This window comes from Rhineura floridana, chromosome 3 (genome assembly GCF_030035675.1).
Source record: "Rhineura floridana isolate rRhiFlo1 chromosome 3, rRhiFlo1.hap2, whole genome shotgun sequence".
Taxonomy (NCBI): Eukaryota; Metazoa; Chordata; class Lepidosauria; order Squamata; family Rhineuridae; genus Rhineura; species Rhineura floridana.
In genome coordinates this window covers 147,215,797-147,240,943 of record NC_084482.1, presented here as the reverse complement: position 1 = coordinate 147,240,943, position 25,147 = coordinate 147,215,797, and the positions used below count along the sequence as shown (strand labels likewise).

General features: G+C 41.4%; 1 protein-coding gene and 1 non-coding gene across 4 annotated transcripts in view; both read left to right on the top strand.

Moving 5' to 3' along the window:
- ERC2 (ELKS/RAB6-interacting/CAST family member 2) overlaps positions 1-25,147 on the top strand; it is an 872,358-nt gene that overhangs the window by 758,246 nt on the left and 88,965 nt on the right. The gene's annotated exons all lie outside the window — the stretch shown is intronic.
- On the top strand, positions 17,018-17,136 carry LOC133382516 (5S ribosomal RNA). Its single transcript, XR_009761978.1, has one exon. It is a non-coding gene; the product is annotated as a 5S ribosomal RNA (ribosomal RNA).

Below are 25,147 nucleotides of genomic sequence, written 5' to 3'. Positions count from 1 at the left end.
CCAAATATTTTAAGAGCAGCTTTCACCTCACATTCTAAAATTTCTGGTTCTTCATAATATGGTTTCCCCATGAATGAATCTGTCATCCATGCATCTCTTTGACAGAGTTCTTCGGTGTATTGCTTCCATCTTCCTTTTATTTCCTCTCGGTCAGTCAGTGTGTTCCCCTGTTGATTATTCAACATCCCTACTCTTGGTTTACATTTCCCTTTCATTTCTCTATTCTTTTGGAATAGGGCTCTTGTTCTACCCTTTTTGTTTTCCTCTTCTATTTCTATACAGTAACTATTGTAATAGTTCTCTTCGTCCCTACGTACTAGTTGCTGTATTGTTGCATTTAGGGTTCTGACTGTGTTTCTATCTCCTTTTGCTTTTGCTTTCCTTCTCTCTTTAACCATTTTAAGAGTTTCTTCAGTCATCCATTGAGGTCTTTCTCTTTTTTTAACTAGAGGTATTGCCTTTTTGCATTCTTCCCTGATAACGTCTCTGACTTCATTCCATAGTTCTTCTGGTTCTCTGTCAACTAAGTTTAAAGCCTCAGACCTGTTCCTTATTTGATCTTTATATTCTTCTGGGATGTTATTTAAATTGTATTTTGGCATTATGAGTGCTTTGTTCTTCTTTTTTAGCTTTACTCTGATTTTCAATACGACCAGGTCGTGATCTGTGCCGCAGTCTGTTCCTGGTCTTGTTTTCGCAGAAAGTATCGAACTTCTCCATCTTCTGCTACCAATTATATAATCAATTTGATTCCTATATTGACCATTTGGTGATGTCCACATGTACAGTCGTCTTTTCAGTTGCTCAAAAAATGTGTTTGCAAGAAACAAATTATTGGCTTCACAGAATTCAATAAGTCTCCTGCTTCATTTCTGTCTCCTAGGCCCCATTTCCCCACAATTCCTAATTCTTCTCTGTTCCTTACTTTTGCATTCCAATACCCCATGATTATCAGCACATCTTGTTTTGGTGTGTGATCACTTCTGCGTAAAATCTCTCGAATTCCTCCTGTACATCTGCGTAAAATCTCTCCAATTCCTCTTCTTCTTTGTTTGCTGCTGGAGGGTAGACTTGGATGATGGTTATATTGATAGGTTTCCTGTTTAATCTCATTGATATAAAACTCTCAGACCTTGCGTTGTAGCTCCTAATTGCTCTTGCTACATCACTTCTCACTATTAAAGCAACCCCATTTCTTCTTAATTTCTCATTTCCTGCATAAAATATTTTGTAGTTTCCTGATTGAAAATGTCCCATTCCCTTCCATTTTAGTTCACTCATACCAAGTATTGTAATGTTGATGCGTTCCATTTCTTGCTTGACAATTTCTAACTTTCCCTGGTTCATGCTTCTCACATTCCATGTTCCTATTGTGTGCGTCGTACAACTCCGGACTCTTCTTTCGCATCTGTGCGCATCAGCCTCTGGGCTTCCATTTGGCTTTGACCCAGCTGCGTCATTAGTCACAACGCTACTCGTACTTGTCCTTTGTTCTTCCCCAGTAGCTTGGTGAGTGCCTTCTGACCTGGGGGTCTCATCTTCCAGCACTATCTCGTCTTGCATTTTGGATACTCTGTTCATAGGGTTTTCATGGTAAGAGATATTCAGAGGTGGTTTACCATTGCCTTCCTCTGAGTTTGGACACATCTTAGTCTGGTTTTTCAGCTTTGACCATTCCGCCTTGGGTGCCCCTGGTAGGAGTCTAGCCTCTTGGTCTAGACTCCTGATGGCATTGCTCTTAGCTTCTTCAACACTCTCAAACCCCCTCACCATGTTAAGGTGTGTATCCTAGAGGGGGGGAGTAAAAACTAAAAACATATAAACCAACTTATGTAACAAAAAATAGTAATTAATGATAAAAAATAACAGTGCAGGCGCTAGTGTCAATGTTATAAGTAACATTTTTATTTTGTTTTTTGTACTGTTCTTTTATTTTATGAGTGTGTGTGTGTATAATAAAAATATAATAAAATTGAAAAAAAGAATTTCTTTACCTGCATGTCTCAGCCTCCCTTCCATTCTTCACCTACTCTATTCCCCAAATCTTCTCCCCCCTTCCCTTTCAATCATATCATTGCAGTAGCCCTTGGACTAAAATCAGTTCCCAAAGGCCACTGGGCTCTTCTAGCAGGACGTGAAAAAGGGAAAGATCCAATCTCCCTCCTTTGATTTCTCTTATTGTGGCTAATGCACAAATTGAACCACACCACCACTCATGCTGCACAGTGTGATGGGTGACTTAAATGGAAGGTTTGAAAGCCATTTATTTATATATTTATTTATATCCCACCCTTCCTCCCAGCAGGAGCCCAGGGCAGCAAAGCCTTATAAGCTTTCAAGAAAATTTCATTCATGTCAAGCATTTCTTTACTGTACACATTCAAGAGAGAATAGCCTCCAGAGTTATATATTATACATGGAGAAAGGTGTGCCTTACTTAGTTACCATACAGCTTTATCACTTTCCCAGTCAATCAGTTCAACAGTGAAGTATCATTCTTATATGGTGTATTAAAGCAAAATTCAGCAAAACTGGAAAACCTGATGTTTGCTTTATATAAATTAATATCCCTATGTGTGGCTACTACTGATAACTGCCCAGAAGTTTCAGGAGATGTCGAATCCAGTTTGTCTTCAACCTAACAGGAAATGGTAATTGGGAGTATATTATACAGTGTTTGTATAGTATGTAGTGAATTCAAGGCATCTGTTTTTACCTAGAAACCTTTGAATTGTTTTGGTCTGACATACCTAAGGTTCCTCCCTTACTTATCATTGCCAATTTAAAGGAGAACTGTAGTTTAACAATACAGTCTGTGTGCCCTAGGTAGCTATAGGTTTCTGTTTTCATCCAAGTATGGGGAAACAGGAAGTTCAACAGAACTGCCTTGTCTGTGGGGAACTTGTACTTAAAGAACTTGAATATTCAGTAGGTGGAAGGAGCTCTCTTTTCACTATGTTCTAAGGCAGCCTTTCCCAACCAGTGTGCCTCCAGATGTTGTTGGACCACAACACCCATCAGCCTCAGCCAGCATTGCCAATGGCCAGGAAAGATGGGAATTGTGGTCCAACCACATCTGGAGGCACACTGGTTGGGAAAGGCTGTTCTAAGGTGCCTCCTCTCATATGGTTATAGGCAACAGTTCTAAAACATTCCACCAGACATTGGTATTTGATATGTAGTAAAACTCTCCTTACCACTTGGCACAATGCTACAGGAGGCCAAGCTACTCCAGGGTAAGAGTGCTCACTGTAGGATATACGTTAGTTGTCACCAGGAACTCCTTATTTCACATCCTTTTCTAGTAAAGGTTCTGCTGTCTCTGAATTTCTTTCATCTTTTCAATCCTTTACCAGTGTATGACTCAGCCTGTGTTATATTGCACTTTTGCTCTGTTTGTTCGCAATCGCCTTTGTGCTGTGGCTAGATTATAGTGCTTCAAGTAGACACATCGTCATTAAGCTAGAGTGAATTTTGGAACACTTCTGGTTTTGTTTTTGTTTTGTTTTTTGAATGCTGGAGTGTTTCAAAGAGTCGTTGCTCATCTGTGGAAGACATATCTTGTGTTCTCTGTACTCTTATGTTAAGAATGCCCCCCAACCTTCTTGTTCATATTTCTAGGTTATTCATGTAACCAGACTCAAAGACTGGTCATGGGATTCCAAATTCAAATGCAACTCAGTAAATAGGTTCTTGCTATTGACATTTGCACCTGGCTCCTTATTTGAGGGAAGTGGCTAGTATTTTCAAACCAGTGTGGGCATGATACACTTAGTTTCAGCTGCCAAAAGCAGATTTTTTTTAAAAAAAAGTCATTTTCATTTTATTGCATCTCAAGTTTTAAGTTATGATTGTGACCCTTTTTAGCCCTCTAGGTAAGAGCAAAATTCAGATGGTGGGGTCAGAATTCCATGAATATTTGACGCTGCAGTTCAGGTACCAATATATTTCTGATGCATAAAGCCTCTGCAAGCCTCCTATCATTCAGTAAGACCAATGGGCACTGATAATAAGATGGCTGTAAATGGGAAAAGGAGGTAATTTTTGTCTTGTATATGTCTTGTATGTTTCTTCATAATAATATGGATAAAAAAGTTAAGCATGCATAGTTTCTAATTGAAAAACACACACAACAGTGATTGTTGTGTCTGTTAGACAATATCCCAAAGAACATTATTTATAGTAAAATAGTTTCCTGTTGCTAGACTAGACAACCAGGTCACCCACTAGGAACTATTAATAGATGGGTTTAGTCTACTGTGCAGGCATAGCATTTTTTTCACATTTACAGTTCAGGAAGACCCATTCCCTTGTGCTTATTTTTGCCTGCTTGAGACTACCACCATCCTAATAACTCCCTTTGGTTTGTGATCAGTGCACCCCCTCTTTCCAAAATCTTTACATCTGCCTTTTGTAAAATCTGGTTTCTTAGTCTGTAACAAATTTGAGAAACATTTACCCACCAAAGAAGATCAATGAGTAAGCTGCCCTACTCAAATTTGAATCATATGACATGCATGCTCCTGGAAATGCCTGCAGCCTCTCCTTTAACAAGGAAGTCATAATTAGTCAACATGGATCTGGTATCGGACTCCTTTTCATGCCTATCTTTAAAGTACTAATTAAGGAAATATTTTTGGGCTGTTGTCTGAACTCCTCCTCTCTTTGATTCTTGAAATAACTTGGATCTGTTCCACATTTTCCTCACCTACCAGCAATGCTCTCCCTTCAGTTATGTTGCATTTTGACACTATCCAGCTTTTATATTATAGCTAGGCTAAGACATTATGAATGAATGTTTAGTACTCTTTATAGTGATTTTATTTCAGTGGCACCTATATCTATACTTCTTCCTCACCCACCATTCCTCCATTCAAAAGTAAAGTGGGTATTTGGCCTCCGAACTATATATGTGCATATTCTAACAATGCTGAGATCCTCCCTGCCCTGTCAAAGAATTGAGAACAGAGAGGGACAGTGAGAGGGAGTGGTTTAAAATAGGAGCGTTCTGAATAGTTTGGGAAGGGAGGAACACTGAGGGTTGATTTTTTAAAAAAAGTTTTAACAAGCAGAAATAGTGGAGATGAGAACGATACAGAAGCTAACATCAAAAAGCTAACACGGGTACAGCAGAACTTTCCCCAACTCCCTTATTGAGGTATCCAAGTCTCTCCTGTTGTTTAAAACGAACACTTCCCCCCCCTCAGTGTTTCTCCATCCCTGTTTTATAAAAACCTCTCCTGCTTTTTTAAAACCAATACTTTTCTTCTGAGTGTTCCCCCATCCGTGCTGCATTTAAATTTCTCCTGTTGTTTAAAGCCAACACTTTTCCCCTCTCAGGTTTCTCCATCCCTGCTTTATTCATACTTCTCCCAGTGTTTAAAATGGGGTGTGTGGAAAGGGGGATGCAGAATAGGAGGGGGAGGAGGCATGTAAATGGGGGTGGTCTGTGTGCAAGGGGGAATTGAGAAAAGGAGGGAAGAAAAGGGGGTGAAGATGAAACTGGGTGTGTGTTCGTAGGGGGTGCAGAATATGAAGAGGTGCAGAATATGAAGAGGAAACTTCACAAAAATGAGGGGATTGGTAAAAAGAAAGCTGAAAAACAAAGTCCACTCGAAAATGCTTGGAAGTTGTTTAAAAACACTATATTAGAAGCTCAACTGGAGTGCATACTGCAGATCAGAAAAGGTACCGCCAGAGCCAAGAAGATGCCAGCATGGTTAACGAGCAAAGTCAAGGAAGCTCTTAGAGGCAAAAAGTCTTCCTTCAGAAAATGGAAGTCTTGTCCGAATGAAAAAAATAAAAAAGAACACAAACTCTGGCATAAGAAATGCAAGAAGCAATAAGGGATGCTAAAAAAGAATTTGAGGAGCACATTGCTAAGAACATAAAAACCAACAACAAAAAATTCTATAAATACATTCAAAGCAGGAGACCATCTAGGGAGGCGATTGGACCCTTGGATGATAAGGGAGTCAAAGGTGTACTAAAGAACAATAAGGAGATTGCAGAGAAGCTAAATGAATTCTTTGCATCTGTCTTCACAGTGGAAGATATAGGGCAGATCCCTGAACCTGAACTAACATTTGCAGGAAGGGACTCTGAGGAACTGAGACAAATAGTGGTAACGAGAGAGGAAGTTCTAGGCTTAATGGACAATATAAAAACTGACAAATCACCGGGCCCAGATGGCATCCACCCGAGAGTTCTCAAAGAACTCAAAGGTGAAATTGCTGATCTGCTAACTAAAATATATAACTTGTCCCTCGGGTCCTCCTCCGTGCCTGAGGACTGGAAAGTGGCAAATGTAACGCCAATCTTCAAAAAGGGATCCAGAGGGGATCCTGGAAATTACAGGCCAGTTAGCTTAACTTCTGTCCCTGGAAAACTGGTAGAGAGTATTATTAAAGCTAGATTAACTAAGCACATAGAAGAACAAGCCTTGCTGAAGCAGAGCCAGCATGGCTTCTGCAAGGGAAAGTCCTGTCTCAGTAACCTATTAGAATTCTTTGAGAGTGTCAACAAGCATATAGATAGAGGTGATCCAGTGGACATAGTGTACTTAGACTTTCAAAAAGCGTTTGACAAGGTACCACACCAAAGACTTCTGAGGAAGCTTAGCAGTCATGGAATAAGAGGAGATGTCCTCTTGTGGATAAGGAATTGGTTAAGAAGCAGAAAGCAGAGAGTAGGAATAAACGGACAGTTCTCCCAATGGAGGGCTGTAGAAAGTGGAGTCCCTCAAGGATCGGTATTGGGACCTGTACTTTTCAACTTGTTCATTAATGACCTAGAATTAGGAGTGAGCAGTGAAGTGGCCAAGTTTGCTGACGACACTAAATTGTTCAGGGTTGTTAAAACAAAAAGGGATTGTGAAGAGCTCCAAAAAGACCTCTCCAAACTGAGTGAATGGGCGGAAAAATGGCAAATGCAATTCAGTATAAACAAGTGTAAAATTATGCACCTGGTTGGCCACTGTGAGAACAGGATGCTGGACTGGATGGGCCACTGGCCTGATCCAGCAGGCTCTTCTTATGTTCTTGAGGGGGAGTGAAAGAAAGGATGGAGGAGGGAATAAAAAGAGATGAAGGTGAAAATGAGGGGGCAAAGGGGAGTTGCAAAAATGGTGCGAGTAGGAGGCATGGGAATGAGGTGAAGATGAACCGGGGTACAAAATGGGCTGAAGAACAGTGGTGGCTTCATAACTGGGCAGAAGGTGAAAAGGGTGCTTAGTATTTGCAGTGTGTGGGAGGAGAAATATGCAGAAGGTTACCATGTGGACACTCTGTGTTCAAGGTGGGGTTGCAGAAAAGGAGGGGGGAGGAGGCATGGACATGGAGTAAACTTGAAAAGAGGGTTACAAAATTGATCTGTGGAACAGAAGAGCAAAGTGGTTTCAGAAATGGGGTTGGGAAGGTGAACAGAGAGCTTATTAGTTGCATGGGGTCAGAAGGGGAACCTAGAGTATTACCATGACGGGAGTGGTGGGGTTAGTGAGTGGAGCGAGCAGGATCACAGCCCTTAGTTTCCTATATTCTCCTAATGTATATGCTTATATATTAGTGGGTTTGATGGGGTATTTTATTGCTGTCATTATTATGCTGTGTGTTTTTAACCTTTGGTAATCCACCTTGTGAGAACAATGTGCCCTAAAAGGGGAGTTAGAATTTTTAAAAAATAGCATTTAAAAGCCCTGGGAGGAAGGGTAGGATATAAATCAAATAATAAATAAATAAATAATCCATATAAATAATATAAATATATATGCTGAGGGTTGCCAGAACTCTGGTTTTTGCGTAGAGACTCCAGTTTTTTGGGGTCCTCTCTGGGTCTCCAGGTGAGTCACCCCAATCTACAGATTCTTAGTTTCCGTTTTTTTTAAAAAAAGGTTTCTAGGTGGCCTGGTTCAAGAGATATACACCACAATGTCAGCTTCCCCCACTTCACAACTTCTGTTAGTACCAGGTGCTCTGATCCCCACCCTTTCAGGTTTTTAGCCAGTAAATGAAGTCAGGGTTGTAATTGACAAGGAATTCGTTGACCTCCAGGCAATAGCTAAAACCCATTCCATGTCCTGAAAACAGTTTTGTTTTCCTGCTTGTCTGTACATCAGGAAGTTAGTAAATTTATAGTTTTTAGCAACATCAAGAGTACTTTCTCTGTACAGGAGATCTGAATACTTTGGGACTTGCTTCTAAGTAAACATGCATAGGATTGCACTAGAACAAGTGGGATCTTGGTAGGCATGCACTCACTTTTCTGGGAGTAAACATGTAATACTAATCCCACATACTGGGAGTAAACCCGATTCAATAGGTCTTACTTTTGAGTAGACATGGTTAGGATTGTGCTGTAAATCAATGGGACTTCTGAGTGAACATAGCAAAAGATTGTGTTGTAAATCTCTCTCTAGCCCTACAAACCTTTTTTTAAGCAATAAGGCAGAGCTTACCTAGATGTCACTGCTTTTATTTGGCAGGAAACTAATACTGGTTTTTAAAAAAGTTTTGCAATGACCAGTTGGGTTTGAGAAAAAACTATTACGGACTTCCGGGAAGGGTGACTTAGCCTGTGCCTGCTTTTGAGACGGGCTCCTGCCTCAAAAGAAGCTTATTCAGATATATCAGTCAGTTTTTTCTTTTTTTTTTGACTGATTAAACTTCTCCCGGGTAGGGAGAAACGAAGAGATTAACCTCAAAGCCTATTTTTGTTGGGACGACCAGATCTCATTAATTTATGGGACGAGGTCCAGCCGACGAAGGTGGGACGGATTTTCAACAGCAAGCTCTATCTGTTAAAGCGAACGTTCATCTTATCTTCTAAGAGAGAACGCACTAACAGGCAAGCACCCTTCTTTCTATATTTTTCTTTTACTTGACTTAAATTGTTGCTGTTTAAAAGAGATTTGCCAGATTGATCAGTTTTTGACATCTCACTGGGGAGCCATAACTTCTCTCTGCTACGCACTAATTAATAGCTTATCTCTGTTTTTGTTGCAAAAAGCTGTCCTGGATTTGCATTCTAAAGATATACACAGAAGAGGGATTTCTATTCCAGATTTTTATTTTGAAAAATATTATACTGTTTTGAGACTACTCTCTTTTTGGTCTATTTTATTTTGACGAATCTGTTTCTTGACGATTGCCATTAATTGTTTCGATCCTGGGAACTGCATTTTGTTTACTTAACTATTGGAGAGATAAGGCTGTCTGCTCTGTTTATACTGTGATGTCACCAAGTTTGGAGTATTAACCCAATTGTTGCTGAAATAAGAAGTGGTTTTCCTATATTTTTCTTTTAAAATGGCAATTAAGAAAGTGGCTGAAAATCTGGAAATAACTATGTTTCAGAAAATAATGGATGAGATTGAGATAACGAAAATTGAATTGAGTAAAATGAAGCAGGAGATTAAAGATATAAGGGTCCCTGTGAGAGAGGTGACCCTGGAAGGGGTCCCTGTGAGAGAGGAGACCCCGGAGATTGGAACAGGGGTCCCTGTGAGAGAGGAGACCCTGGAGACTGGAATAGGGGTCCCTGTGAGAGAGGAGATCCCGGAGATTGGAACCAACGTGGAACAGGAACAAGATTTGGAGTCTATGGACTTTAGAAATAAAATCTATTGTTTGGAACTCAATGTTATCTCTGAAGAAATGAATGAAGATTCTAGAGATAAAGTTATCAATGGCATGGATAATCTTCTGGACTGGAATGATGTGATGGAGCCCAATATAGAGAAAATCTATGGAATTAACTGCAGCCATGTGACAATGGAAAAACTTTTAAGAGATGACCCAGTGTATTTTGAAAAAAAGAACAGAGATATGATTTTACAGCAGTATTTCAGCAACCTATTCAGAATGGATGGCAAGAAAATATTTGGGATAGAGGTAATTCCCATCAGACTCTTACTATATGACTATGGCTTTGACAGCAAGATTATTATGGAATACTGATAATGGAAGATTGGATATTGAAATTACTGGACTTAACAAGACTACTGAAGATGGAAGATGGAAAATGGAACTAATAGAGATAATAGAACAATGGCTACTGAAATTATTGAACCTAACAGATTCTGATGTGATGGATTAATTGAAATGTTTATTTTGACTATGGTTATGACAATAAGATTATCATAATTAGTAATGAGATGGATTAATCGATATGCTTATCTGGAAAAAAAAATTGATAGATATATTTCTTAAAGAATTGAAACCTCTCTTTGACTTTTTGTGGAAAGAATAAAGTAATGTTTATGAGATTTGATGATTAAGTAAGATAACTACTGGAGGAAAGTGATTTTATAATATGACTTAAGAGACAGGATTGTTATATATTATAGACTTATAACTGATTTGATCTTTGACAAATGGGAAGTCAATATTTTACTCTTTATTTTTTATTTTTGTTTTTTTTTTTCTTTTTTTCTTTTTGTTTAACTATTTTTGATTTTGTTTTTTGTCTTTGAATGTTTTATGATTTTGTCTTGTATGTTTTATGAAAATCTGAATAAAAATTATTGAAAAAAAAAAGAGAAAAAACTATTACATGGGGTATGTATTTTTACATCTCCAGTGTGTGTATGTATATGGAATCTTTCCAACAACCCTGTGAAGTAGGGTTGGAAACCAAGGCAGCTCACAACAAGAAATAAATCCATTTAAATCCAATAACCGTAAAACAAGTATAAAATAATTCCAAAACAGCTTAAAGTGGCATGATTCTAAATTTTGGGTTCGGTGAGTGAAGTTCCTTTTCACTTGAAGTTGCAGTTCTGTGCACGCTTCCCTGTTTGAGTAAGTCCCACTGAATATATTGGGACTTGCTTCTGAGTAAACAGGCATAGGATTTCACTTTAAATATATTTACACAACCTGTGATTTCTTATATAAATATTCTTCATACTATGTCTCAATATGTATCTGATTTCACACTATGGTTGTACATTATTATTTCCTCTACATTTTAAGTGCGCCCTTCTTCCTTGGGGTGGTCATGGTTCTCCTCCGTTGTTTTCATCCTGAGGGGCAGATAGGCTGAGAGATGATGAGTTGCCCATGGTCACCAAGTAAACTTTTTAGCTAATTTCCATTTTAAAAAATAATTAAAATGATTTATATGCAGGCAAAATTTATGAAGTAATACAGATCCACATAATAGATTTAAAGCACATCCAATTCGCATCACTTCCCCCAAAGAATCCTGGGAAGTGTAGTTTCCAACTCACAGTTATAGTTCTCACCACCTTTAACAAATGACAGTTCCCATGATTCTGTGGTGGGATTCATGTGCTTCAAATGCATGCTGAATGTGCTTTAAATGCATGGTGTGAATCTGCCCTGGGTATGCTGTGCATTCATTAATGAACTGAAAAGAAGAATTTTAAAAGATACATTTTTAAACAGGGCAAGGGCTGCAGCTCAATGGTAGGGCACATATTTTGCACACAAAGGTCCACAATTCACTCTCTGGAAAAGACTATTGCCTGGAATCCTGGAGAGCCAATGGTAGTCCCTGTCATCAGTACCAAGCTAGATGGTACCAAATGGTCTGAGTCCATATAAGTCCTTTGTTCCTAAAAGAGGAAAGAGACCCAAGGGCCACAGTGACTCTGAAATTTATTTATATATTTTACTTACAACATTTATATACCCCTTTATTGCAAAAAAAACCCCTCAGTGGTTTACAGAAGGAATTAAAACAATAAAATTATTGGCAAAAACAGTTAAACACAGGTATTTAAAAACATTCAAAATAATAAAACCAACAATGAGTTAAAAACATATAAAAAACACAATAGCTTCTATGTGCCTGGGTAGGCTTGCCTGAACAATAAATGTTTTTAGCAAGTCCTTAAAAGAATACAATGAAGGCACCTGCCTAATCTCAATAGGCAGAGAGTTCCAAAGTGTAGGTGCTGCTAATGGGCTCAAATTGCAGGAAGCGAGATTTCGACATTACATCAGGAAAACTTCCTAACTGTTAGAGCCATACGACAATGGAACCTAGAGAGGTAGTGGGCTCTCCGACACTGGAGGCATTTAAGAGGAAGCTGGACAGCCATCTGTCGGGAATGCTTTGATTTGGATTCCTGCATTGTGCAAGGGGTTGGACTTGGTGGCCTTATAGGCCCCTTCCAATTCTACTATTCTATGATTCTATGCCACATTAAAGAGTTGATCTCTTACAAGAGCAGAACAAATACTATTTGGCACCTGTAACATGAAAAGCACACCTTGAACTTGGCCTGGTGGCAAAGCAACAACCAGTGCAGATATCAGAGCAGGGGTGTTATGTGCTGACAGGGTCTTACTCATGTCAGCAATCATAAGAACATAAGAACATAAGAAGAGCCTGCTGGATCAGGCCAGTGGCCCATCTAGTCCAGCATCCTGTTCTCACAGTGGCCAACCAGGTGCCTGGGGGAAGCCCGCAAGCAGGACCTGAGTGCAAGAACACTCTCCCCTCCTGAGGCTTCCGGCAACTGGTTTTCAGAAGCATGCTGCCTCTGACTAGGGTGGCTAGTAGCCATTGATAGCCCTGTCCTCCATGAATTTGTCTAATCTTCTTTTAAAGCCATCCAAGCTGGTGGCCATTACTGCATCTTGTGGGAGCAAATTCCATAGTTTAACTATGCGCTGAGTAAAGAAGTACTTCCTTTTGTCTGTCCTGAATCTTCCAACCTTCAGCTTCTTTGAATGTCCACGAGTTCTAGTATTATGAGAGAGGGAGAAGAACTTTTCTCTATCCACTTTCTCAATGCCATGCATAATTTTATACACTTCTATCATGTCTCCTCTGACCCGCCTTTTCTCTAAACTAAAAAACCCCAAATGCTGCAACCTTTCCTCGTAAGGGAGTCGCTCCATCCCCTTGATCATTCTGGTTGCCCTCTTCTGAACCTTTTCCAACTCTAGAATATCCTTTTTGAGATGAGGCGACCAGAACTGTACACAGTATTCCAAATGCGGCCGCACCATAGATTTATACAACGGCATTATGATATCGGCTGTTTTATTTTCAATACCTTTCCTAATTATTGCTAGCATGGAATTTGCCTTTTTCACAGCTGCCGCACACTGGGTCAACATTTTCATCGTGCTGTCCACTACAACCCCGAGGTCTCTCTTCTGGTCGGTCACCGCCAGTTCAGACCCCATGAGCGTATATGTGAAATTAAGATTTTTTGCTCCAATATGCATAATTTTACACTTGTTTATATTGAATTGCATTTGCCATTTTTCCGCCCATTCACTCAGTTTGGAGAGGTCTTTTTGAAGCTCTTCGCAATCCCTTTTTGTTTTAACAACCCTGAACAATTTAGTGTCGTCAGCAAACTTGGCCACTTCACTGCTCACTCCTAATTCTAGGTCATTAATGAACAAGTTGAAAAGTACAGGTCCCAATACCGATCCTTGAGGGACTCCACTTTCTACAGCCCTCCATTGGGAGAACTGTCTGTTTATTCCTACTCTCTGCTTGGGTCAGGTTGTGCTGCATGGGGATTTCTGTGACCTTGGCTGACTGGTTGTCAGGATTTTTAATGTTTTTTGGTTAGGAACCCTGACTGGTTGTGGAATGCAGAGTTTTCTATTTTACTCATAGGAATCTTGTTGTGGGTGTATGGTATTGCATTTAGGAAATCATCACTGACTTTTTCTATTTGCATTTCATTTACCAATGACCTGACTCCCTTACATCCATAGAAGCAACAACAGTGGTTCCATGTGCTCAGCTCAAACCCACTGATGGTGCATCTTATTGTTTACATGACAGTTTGTTTCTTGCCCAAAAGTGGTAAAAGAGAATTCTCACACTGGGAAGTGTGGCTTCAATTTCTGTTGTCCCAAAACTACAGAATGTGAAGGTAGATCAAACCATGTTTTCTCTCTGTCAATTACTACTCACTGGAATTGGGTTGGCTGTCAGTGTGAATTCATAGCAGCCCACCTGGTAGGCAAGAAAGGTCAGATAATCTTTTCAAACCTCTCTTTCCAGTGAAGGGTCAAGCCTGTTGAATTTAGGCCTTCTACGTCAAATTTTACCTTTGTAGTCCCTTTAGTACCACTCCCTATATATATGTATATGTGTGTTCGTGTGTGTATAGTATTTTAATTGTATCTTATGTATTTTAATTTATTTTAATGTTTTTGTGATTTTACTGTTTACAATTTTATTATGTACGTGTTTGATTTTATTTTTGTAAGCCACCCTGAGTGCCATATTATAGGGTAGAAGGGCAGGATAGAAATATTTTAAAGAAAGAAAGAAGTTTGGAGCAGCCATGTTAAAAGGCTGGGGGAGGGCATTCCAGCCAGGGGGTTGCCAACTCTGCTTTAATATTGATATCTTTGCAGAGGATCCCTAATCAAATCTTACCAACAACACAATCCTAACCATATCTACTCAGAAGTAAATCCTGTTGAGTTCTATGGGGCTTAGTCCCTTAGTACGTGTGTTTAGAATTGCAGCCTTCAGGGGCATCCACCTTTACTCCTGAGTGCTCCCATCTAACATCCCCACAACACTAGGCTCCCTTCTTCCTACAATGGCCTTCTGGTGACTGGCCTGGCCTGAGGGCACTAAAACCTTTCTTGCCAGAAGCAAGTAGGCTAAATTAAATGTTCCCTACCCAGGCTCCCTAAGCAGGTGAGAAGGAATGATCCTGTCACTTCAGCTGGACCTGGGAACACCCTCATTTAGCTAAGATTTCTATCTTAATTTCCGATCAAAGAATTTTTTTGTTTGAGTGGTATGTTCTAAGCAACTTGCTTAATGTATCATGCTTAATGACATCACTAGGGCCCACCCTATGACATCACTAGGACCTGTCCCTGAAATCTCAGGGTTTGGAATGCTTCTGACCTGGCAACCCTATATATGCTCCACATCCAGAAAAACTGATCACATGCATACATAATTACTGTTTTTTCTGGCCTTCCACCAGTGTTCATGCTTGGTCTCTCATGCTCTTTTCAAAATGCAGAGATATGTGTCCACTTGTCCACTCATCCAACTATTCTGGGGTTAAAGGAAGGGCGTGGAGATAACTTACCTATTAGCCTCATCTATATAGTCCTTGGTTTTCTTTCATTGTGGTCTGTCAGGCTGAAATTCTCATCTTAAAGTACTTCTGTTTCTTGACAAGGGGAGTCAATATATGATGTATCCAAAAGGATAATCCTGATAAATATATAACCACATGCTTTTATGGAAAATTGATATTAGGCTTCCATTCTACAAGGATATCTTTGTTATTTTACAAGATCCTGATGCTTTGATTCTGAATTATTTGTGAAATCTCAGTTAGAAAAACAATAATAATTTTCCCCACAAGGCTTATGATTTTGGGGAGCTTAAAAATGGGTTGAAAACTGTGCTCAAGGGATCAAACCATGCTTTCTACAAACACCTTTTATCTTTGTCCTTTATAAACACAAAAAGCAATGGTGAAAGACAAGTTGTCTGACAATGACAGATTACCTACAGTTTTGGTTCATCTTGTTTGGCTTAGCTGGACTTTGGGCAGAGCCATGTTCCACACAAACAAAACCTATGTATTTTTACATAACTGGATTCACCCTCAGTTTTTCTAACCCTGTTCAATGTTTCTTTCGCATTCTATACATTGAGGCAGTTATTTTACATCTCTGCACAAAAGCTGAAAATAGCTATTCACACAGGGAAAGGTGTAGTTCTGAAGTTTTAAATAAATAAAAGTTTTAAAAAAAACTTTATGTAATGTGTTTGCAATATAGTTAAGTGCAAAAATTAACCAACTTCACAATTAGAGTTGTCATACAGAATGATGAAAAAATTGGGTTGTAAGTACCTAAAGCAGAATACAGCAATTTTAAATTATAGTCTTCTATAATGGAAGGGCAGGATATAAATCTAATGAATAAATAAATAAAATAGTCTTCATCAAAGGGATGTTAACACTGCTTCTGAAAATGAAATATCCGACACCTCCCCCTTTCAAGAAAACATGGTTTCCACAGGAGGCAGAATCTGCAAATTTATCACTTGTATACCTGTCAGTTGAGTGACTGACAAAACATTTCTCAGTCCATTCATGTTCTGGTACTACTTTTAAAATTATCTGAGGCCAAATTATACATGACAGAGTTGTATGCAGCAGTGATTGGTGTGGCAGCTCAGTGTGGTGTGAGCATGGGTGGTGGTAACACAGTGGTTTGATGGAAAGCATTTGTGAGAATCTACAGTCTTGAATAGAAGGCTGCCAAGTGAAAGAGAGGTGCTTCCGCCTTTCCCCTTGGGTCATTTTTCTGATCAAATCTCATCCTCCACCAGCTGCTTTTCTATCTGCAAGCAAAATATGCAAGGATGTGTATGTTCTTGTTCATGGCTCAGTGAATGTTGTGGTCCTGATTAAAAAATCCCCCAATCCTAAAAGTGCTATTAGGTCCTGAACAGAAGTGTTCATTGGCACCAACCAATTGGGGAAGGGCCACAGCTCAGTGGTAGAGCATCTGCTTTGCATGCACAGGGTCTCAGGTCCAATCCCTGGCATGTCTGGGTATGGCTGAGAGACGCTCCTGCATGAAACCCTGGAAAACTGCTGCCTATCAGTGTAGACAGTACTGAACTAGAAGGACCAATTGTCTGACTCAGTATGTAGCAGCTTCCTATTTTCCTAAATAACAGAAGCTTCCCTCCTAAGGCAGATTAGAACTTTGCACAGCCATGAACCTCACTGCGTGACGTTGGGCCCGTCACTGCCTCTCAGCATCAGAGGAAGGCAATGGTAAACCCACTCTGAATACCGCTTACCATGAAAACCCTATTCATAGGGTCACCTTAAGTCGGGATCAACTTGAAGGCAGTCCATTTCCATTTCCATTATATTTTCATAGGGATCATGGTGTGGGAGGAAATGGTTAATTCCTTTTTTATGTGCCACCCCCAGCTGCTATTTATGTTTTTAAAAGTGGGCACATTATTTGCATTCATGCAGTTAACATTATATCTAGTTTGTTCCTTGCTTGTTGCAGACGTCTACGGCCATACTACCCTGAACATACCCAATCTCATCTGATCTTGAAAGTTAAGCAGGGTCAGGCCTGGTTAGTAGTTGGATGGGAGACTGTTTGGGAATACCAGGTGCCGTAGGCTTAGAGGAAGGCAATGGTAAACTGCCTCTGAATACTTCTTACCATGAAAACCCTGTGAATATATCCAAAAAAGATTCATACAGTCACCGTAAGTTGTAATCAACTTGAAGGCATATAACAACAACAACAACAAATTGTTGAAGACATTGGTCACACCCACTAAGTCTGTGTTCATATATGGTATTTTTTTCCTGCCAGGGAAACACATATTTAGACCATCTTGTGGTAAAAAGTTCCTTATTTCTGAGCTCTCTTGGCCCCTTCAAGCTCTGGATGATATGACTGAGAGTGCAAGGAGGCCTCAATTGAGATTGGGGCCAAGGTAAAAAGAAGTATCTTTGAACAGCTACTGGATATTCAATTTCAAATCAAGATGACATGAGTTTACTATCACTAGCCAATTCCAGATACTTTAGACTATTCTACTCTCTTTCATCTGTTCCTAGCTTCTTTTGAGTAAGGTTTATATGCAGATATGTGCTCTGTTCATTTTAGTTGATTGTCAACAATATTTCTATTACTTATCTGTCTCATTTCTGTAGCCTCTTCTGAACCCATGACCTCTACATGGTATAGTGAAAAATGGAAATGGACTGCCTTCAAGTCGATTCTGACTTATGGCGACCCTATGAATAGGGTTTTCTTGGAAGTGGTATTCAGAGCTGGTTTACCATTGCCTTTGGTCTTCTGCTATAAATATGGTCAGGGCCAATGCCAAAGGGTGGCTAGGTTGGGCCCTGGCCGCGGGCTCTGCAGTCCACAGGGCCCCCTGAAGGGCCCCTCATTAGGGTTGGGAGTAGTGCTCCCCTTCTGCGATCTGTGGCAGGGTCCCTCGCTTGCTCACTCACTCACCCTCTTGCTCGCCCACCTGCCCAGCCACTCGCTTGCTCGCTTGCCCGCCTGCTCACTCACTTGCCTGCTTGCCCTCCCACTCACTCACTGACTCATCTGCTCGCTCACCCTCCCCCCACCTGCCCGCTCGCTCACCCTTCCGCCCTCCTTGCTCACTTGCCCCCCTGCCTGCTTGGTAGGTAGGTAGGTAGGTGGGGTGTGCATGCGTGCGTGTAGGTTCCAGGTCCCAGAGCAGGCTGGTGCCCAAGGGCCCAAGCATGCCTGGCTTTGGCCCTGAATATGGTGCATGATGATTTTATGTTGTCCGGGAACACTTTTCACCATGTCCAACTGTTGAGAAGATGACACTAACTTGGATCTATCAACTGTTACTCATGCTTTCATAACATTGTCATCTACATGGGACTACCCTTGAGGGCTGGTCAGAAACAGCAGAAAACACAGGACGAGCCTTCTGATATGGTTAAGGGTCCAAGGACACATTACTTCAGTAGCTTCCTGTTACCTTATTCAGAATGCAACTTTTAAGACATAAAGACCTAAACAGCTTGAGTCATGCATAGCTCTATCCCTGTGTCTCAATGTAATATCTGAAATTGACTGAAAGAATCTTGCTTATGTCATTCAGGGTCGGCTCCAGGCATGCGGGGGCCCTTGGGCATCAGCTTGCCCTGCCTCCTGGTGTGTGGGTGTGTGTGTGCACGTGCGCATATGCACACGCGCACAGCCCCCCACGGCCTCCCTACCTGTCTAGTCTTTACCATTGCCCTTAATGAAGATGGCGGCCGCAGTTTCCCTAAGGGGAATGAAGCCTCCGCCACTGTTTTTATTGATGGCACACGTGCGTGCTACGTGCGTGCATCTCTGCCATCAACTAAGATGGCGGCAGCGGTTTCAGTACCTTAGGGAAGCTGCAGCCGCCATCTCCATTAAGGGCAATGCTAAAAAGCTGGCTGACGGGTAAGTGGGGGGCATTGGGGGGGCAGATCGCAGAAGGGGAGCAGAGGCCCCTCAGGGGCTCCTGTAGCTCCGGGGCCCTTGGGCCAGTGCCCAACCTGGCCGCCCTTTAGAACTGGCTCTGATGTCATTAATATGTCAAACCCATAGTAAGAGAGACAGGGGGACTGTGACTCTGTTGATTCTCCTTGATCTCTCAGTGGCTTTCGATACCATCGACCATGGTATCCTTCTGGGGAGACTAGCTGAGTTAGGAGTGGGAGGTACTGCATTGCGGTGGTTCCACTCCTACTTGGCAGGTCGCCTCCAGAAGGTGGTGCTTGGGGAACATTGCTCGGCACCCTGGACTCTCCAGTATGGGGTTCCACAGGGGTCAGTTCTGTCCCCCATGCTGTTCAACATCTACATGAAACTGTTGGGTGCGGTCATCCAGAGCTTTGGAGTGCGTTGCCATCAGTATGCTGATGACACACAGCTCTATTTCTCCTTTTCATCTTCTTCAGGTGAGGCTGTCAATGTGCTGAACCAGTGCCTGGCTGCAACAATGGACTGGATGAGGGCTAATAAACTGAGGCTCAATCCAGACAAGACTGAGATGCTGCTAGTGGGTGGTTCTTCTGACCGGATGGTGGATGTCCAACCTGTTCTGGATGGGGTTGCACTCTCCTTGAAGGAGCAGGTTCGTAGCTTGGGGGTTCTCCTAGAACCATCTCTGTCACTTGAGGCTCAGGTAGCCTCGGTGGCACGGAGTGCCTTCTACCAACTTCAGTTGGTGGCCCAACTACGTCCCTATCTGGACAGGGATAACCTGGCTTCAGTTGTCCATGCTCTGGTAACCTCCAAATTAGATTACTGCAATGCACTCTACGTGGGGCTGCCTTTGAAGATGGTTCAGAAACTGCAGCTTGTGCAAAATGCAGCAGTCAGATTGGTAACAGGGACCAGACAGTCCGAACATATAAAACCGATTCTGGCCCGCTTGCATTGGCTGCCTGTATGTTTCCGAGCTCAATTCAAGGTGCTGGTTTTGACCTATAAAGCCTTACACGGCTTGGGACCACAATACCTGATGGAACGCCTCTCCCAACACGAACCCACTTGTACACTCCACTCCACATCAGAGGCCCTCCTCCGGGTGCCTACTCCAAGGGCAGCTCAGAGGGTGGCAACAAGGGAGAGGGCCTTCCCAGTGGTGGCCCCCAAATTATGGAATGATCTGTCTGACGAGGTGCACCTGGCGCCATCACTGTTATCTTTTCGGTGCCAGGTCAAGACTTTCCTCTTCTCCCAGGCATTTTAGCATGTGTTTTAAATTGTTTTTATATTGTTTTACATTTTTAAATTGTGTTTTAAATTGTATATTTGTTTTAATGTTTTTGATTGCTGTAAACCACCCAGAGAGCTTTGGCTATGGGGCGGTATACAAGTGCAATAAATAAATAAATAAAAATAGTAAGGCTACATAGAAACACATTTCTTTGGCTGTTGAACAAAACCATCCTTGGATACTTTACAGAGTCCAGAGCCCTCTTCAGATGTTCCTCTATAACAGGGATGGAGAACCTATGGACCTCCAGATGTTGCTGGACTACAGTTCCCATCATACGTGACCATTAGTCATGCTGACCTGGGGTGGTTGGAAATTAGACTCCAACAACATCTGGAGGGCCACAGGTTCCCCACCTCTGCTCTACATGGTAACTGAATGCATGGTGGGAGTAGGATTGTGCCTGCTTTTTCTGCCCTCCCCACCTCTGTGCATATAGTGCTTAATGTTTGCAAAGCCCATTTCACAAGGCCCTTCCACACCATATGTTACATGTGCAAAGGTCAAAGGGTAGACCTGTTAAGTGCCATGCCCTGAATTCACTGAATGCATGAAGGAAAAATGTGAAGAGGGTTCAGGTGTGAACACTATATGGCTTTCCTGTTTGAAGAGGCTTCCATAGTTCGTATTGGCCAAATTCTTCTGTCTGCTACAGCACATAAACTTATCATTGCCGTTCCTGTCTGTGAAATTATTTTGTGTTAGCCTTTAACACAAATTATAAATGCTGGGTATTAATTCAGGTATGGTATGTGTGTGAAACATTTTAAATGTTTAATGTTCCTTTCTTTGTTTATTTCCTTAAAGGTACATGTGCAAATATAGTGGATTAATAGTGTGTTTTATCACAGCATTTTTTTCCCATTTGGGGGTGAAAGAAAGAATCTGTTTCAAAGAGGATCTCTCATCACTGTTTCTCTGATATCACCTCCTACCGAACCTAAAGTTGAATAGTCAGGGTCAGAAGGGAAAGAAAACAACAATTAAAGAGACAAATTGATTACGCAGTTTCTTTTCTATTCAGTTATGATTGGATCATGAAAAGCAGGATGTATATCCTTAGTCCAAATGCTTGTAATTACAGTGTTTAATTAATTTTTGTATATTACACAAATGCATTCCATAATCCTGACTGTAATAATTATAGCATGGGATACTCTTGCTTTCAAACTTGTTAACATATGAAATCTTAATTTTATATCACCCCATTTGCCTTTGGTATCAGTCATGGACAGTTCCTATTAATAAAGCTTAGAATATTGTTTGCTGACTAATGTAAGTGGGGGAGTGGAACAGAAGTGTTTACATTATTCCCTTTTAAATGGATAGTGAGGTGGCAAAGCAATATACTTTTGTTAAAGGCAGAGCTTGGAAAAGTTACTTTTTTGAACTACAACTCCCATCAGCCCCAGCCAGCATGGCCACTGGATTGGGCTGATGGGAGTTGTAGTTCAAAAAAGTAACTTTTCCAAGCTCTGGAGGTTTCTAGGAGACTCTTTAAAAGGGTTAAACTGCAAAAGCAATCAAAAGAGAGCATTTGTTAGTGTTTAATTCTACACAGATTTTAAAAAGTGCAGTTAAAAACATTTTTTGTGTGTATTTTATTAGTTCCATCTTGAACTTTTCTGCAAGCTGGAAGTTTAGGGTTATTAAATCTGTTTTTAGTATATTTCTGTTCACTGCTAATCTTGATTAAGTGTTTTTAGTTGAATATATAATTTCCCCATTCTTCTCTGTATTTGTTAAAGGTATTTCTTTTGACATTGTTTAGACTGTGAACTTTTTCTGTTGAACATACGTGCATGTTCTCACACAGAATCACGTCCATTCACATGCCCTATTTCTCTTAAATGTGTATTAAAGGAATCTAGAACATATGCCCACAGGCATTTCCAGACAGTTTCCCCTATCAAGTCGGTAGAATTAGAAGATGCTCCATAAGACACTACCCTAATTAATATCCAGAGTAAATAGTATCTAGTACCTGTTACAGAGAATCTTGGTTCACCTGGTAAGCTATGCATGTCTGGAACATTGTGATTCCTTTTGCTTAATTGAATGGGTGACTGTGCGATCAGTGCATATCATTGCAAGTATGAAATTCAGACAACTTTGTTCTGATTGGCTTTTGTGCCTCACCTTCGCCCCCTAAGGCTGCCCAATTAGTTGGCAGGAAAATTCTATTGTTGTACTTGCAGAAACTCAACAAAATCCACCTCTTCCAGCTGTGCAAGGCTGTGGCTGGGAGCACCATTGTGATCAGCCAGGGAGGGAGACGGGACATCACCACACCAGGTGTGCATTTCATATCGATGTCTGCATAGGGGGCATGGATGCAGGGTTTTTAGGTGTGCACCACACCCATACAGGCCTCTTAGGCCTTTTCTCCACCACCCAGCTCACTGTCAGTTCCAGTGCAGCATTTCCAGTTGCTTCGGGGCTGAGTGGGAATTTTTTGCATGCCCACAATTGGCTGAATTGGGCAGATTTCACCTACTCTGTACTGGATGCTGCAAGTAGTAAGGGACTAGGGGTGGGTGCAGTTAAATGGCTCAGTTTGGTCCCATTGTTTGGCAGGAAGGTGTATGAAAAGTTAATGTTAGGTATGGGAACAGGTGAACACCCTTAAGTACCACTGAAGATGAAGAGTGTTTCCGGAAGCCAGCTGCTCTGAGTTGTAGGGCCCTTAGCCTGCATTGGAATGTTTTTGAGGCTAACCTACCATACCTTGTGGGGATCTGGGATGCGGGCAGGAAGGCCTCCCTGCTCATTGTAAGGTCGGACCAGGCATTGGGGCTTTGCCTTGTTTGGCCCTTGGAATGGGCAGGGTTCTGGCTTTTCCAAAGTTGGTGGTTAGGTTAGCTTCCTGCAGTTCTCATTTTGCCCTTCAGATGTTAAAAATAAAATGTGGCTCTAGTTCAACCCATGTCATCTCTTTATTCCCAAGTCCCATTGCATTACACCTGTTGTTTTACAGTGTCACTTTCATCCTGCCTCCTCCTTCTTTTGTTTCAGGAGTTCCTTTTCCTCAGGAACCCAGGTCCATAAATCTCAGTCCTCAGGGTCTCACCGCATTGAGATAGTTCCAAGCCAGTTTCTTCTAAACATGTGTACTTCAGCTTCACCTAGTCTCCCCTCTTTGCTTCTTCTACCCTCATCCGTTGCCTGTTTTCATGTTCCTTATTTTCCTTGGGTTAGCCAGGAACTTTAAGGAGCAGAAGCAAAGAATACTTCCCTGTTTTTGGAACTGTATTAGAAGGAATCTGTGAACCCAGGCTGCTATTGGAAATATAGTTTTACATCAGGATATTTGTTATATTAGTGAAATCTTGAATGAAGCACAATAACTGGTCATAGTATGCACATATTGAAAACAGACTATGGCTTTCATCCACAGGGTTGGTGCTTAGTTGCTCACAGAGCTCTGCTATACAATTGTGACCCTAAATAGTTGGACCGCAGTAAAATTGAGGAAACCTGCCCCTTTCTCCTTACTCTTCCCCTCAGAACAAATAATATCATTTTATCCTTTCTTTTTCTCGTTATCTCCCCATTTCTTAAAATATACTATCCTTTTTCCATCATGTGGTCAAACCTGTGTCATTTGCATGCAATAATCCTGCTGGTGTGTTTAGGCCTCTATTGCAGCTTGTCAGATCCCTAATACCATTCCTTGCATCTTATATGACAATCATAGGACCATGCCTGATCCTATGTGGTTGGCCAGATCGGGCAATGGCTGAGAACCCAGGAACTGAGAAGGGCCCCTGATCAACCTGAGGCCAATCCTGCTATGCCAACTGCTATGCACTACTATTCACTCACCTGGCCTCCCACAAGTGGGGCCCCTGAGTGAGCAGGTGCATTGATGGGCTGTGTGATAACTACACTTTTGAATGGAAACAGCCCACCAACAAATCATTCAGCATTGTGTCCTAATAGGGTTTGCCTGTTGGATAATTTGATGGCAGACATGAGTGGCCACCACACATAGGGAGCTTCCCTCCCACTCCCATTCAAAAGCACCAGCATCACTTCTGCTCTAGGCACCTCCTTAGGTGACCAGGGTCTAGGCCATTCTGAGTTCTGATTGACCCTCAGACAAAACAGGGTTGACGTGGGAGGCCAGGCTGAGGCAGATGGGGTGTGAGGAGCACCTTCAACTGCATAGAGACTCTCAACAGCCAGATGAGGATGATGAGCACGGCAAGGGTGCTAGGGTGAATGGTTCAGCTCACAGTGACTAAGATGAGCACAGGTTGTAATGATCAATGAGTGCAAGACCTGCAGGCTCCAATTCAGAGACAGAGAGACCACCTCAGCAATCCTAGGAAAATCTCCAGAACCTGTGGGACTCTCTGGCCAAAATAATTGGAATGCTGCAATATATCAAAGTATTCCTTTCTTCATGATTTATTTATTTATTTATTATATTTCTATACCGCCCAATAGCCGAAGCTCTCTGGGCGGTTTACAGCATAAAAACATCCAGTATACAATTAAAAACATATATCAAACACATTGAAACAATATAACAAAATGATCCTAGAGATGGGAAGCCCCTACCTGCCCAGTGGAGACTTGTCCCCAAGACAGGGTTGCACAGTAAGTGTTTTGGGTTGGTTTGAGATATGGTGTGATTAACGTTTTCCTTCCTCTTTTATGAAAGAGAATTGAGATTGATGGAGTTCCTTTATGCCCTTTTGGCCCACTGCAGAGTTCTGTTTTACTGCTGATATCCCAGGATAATAAACATCATTTGAGGGATACTCTTGCCAGATGGAATGTTAGAGACATCTGTCTTCCAGAGAGGGAGTTTGAAGACAGGCAATCTACTGCATAATGTCTTTGCCCAATTTTCAGCTTAATAATTTAC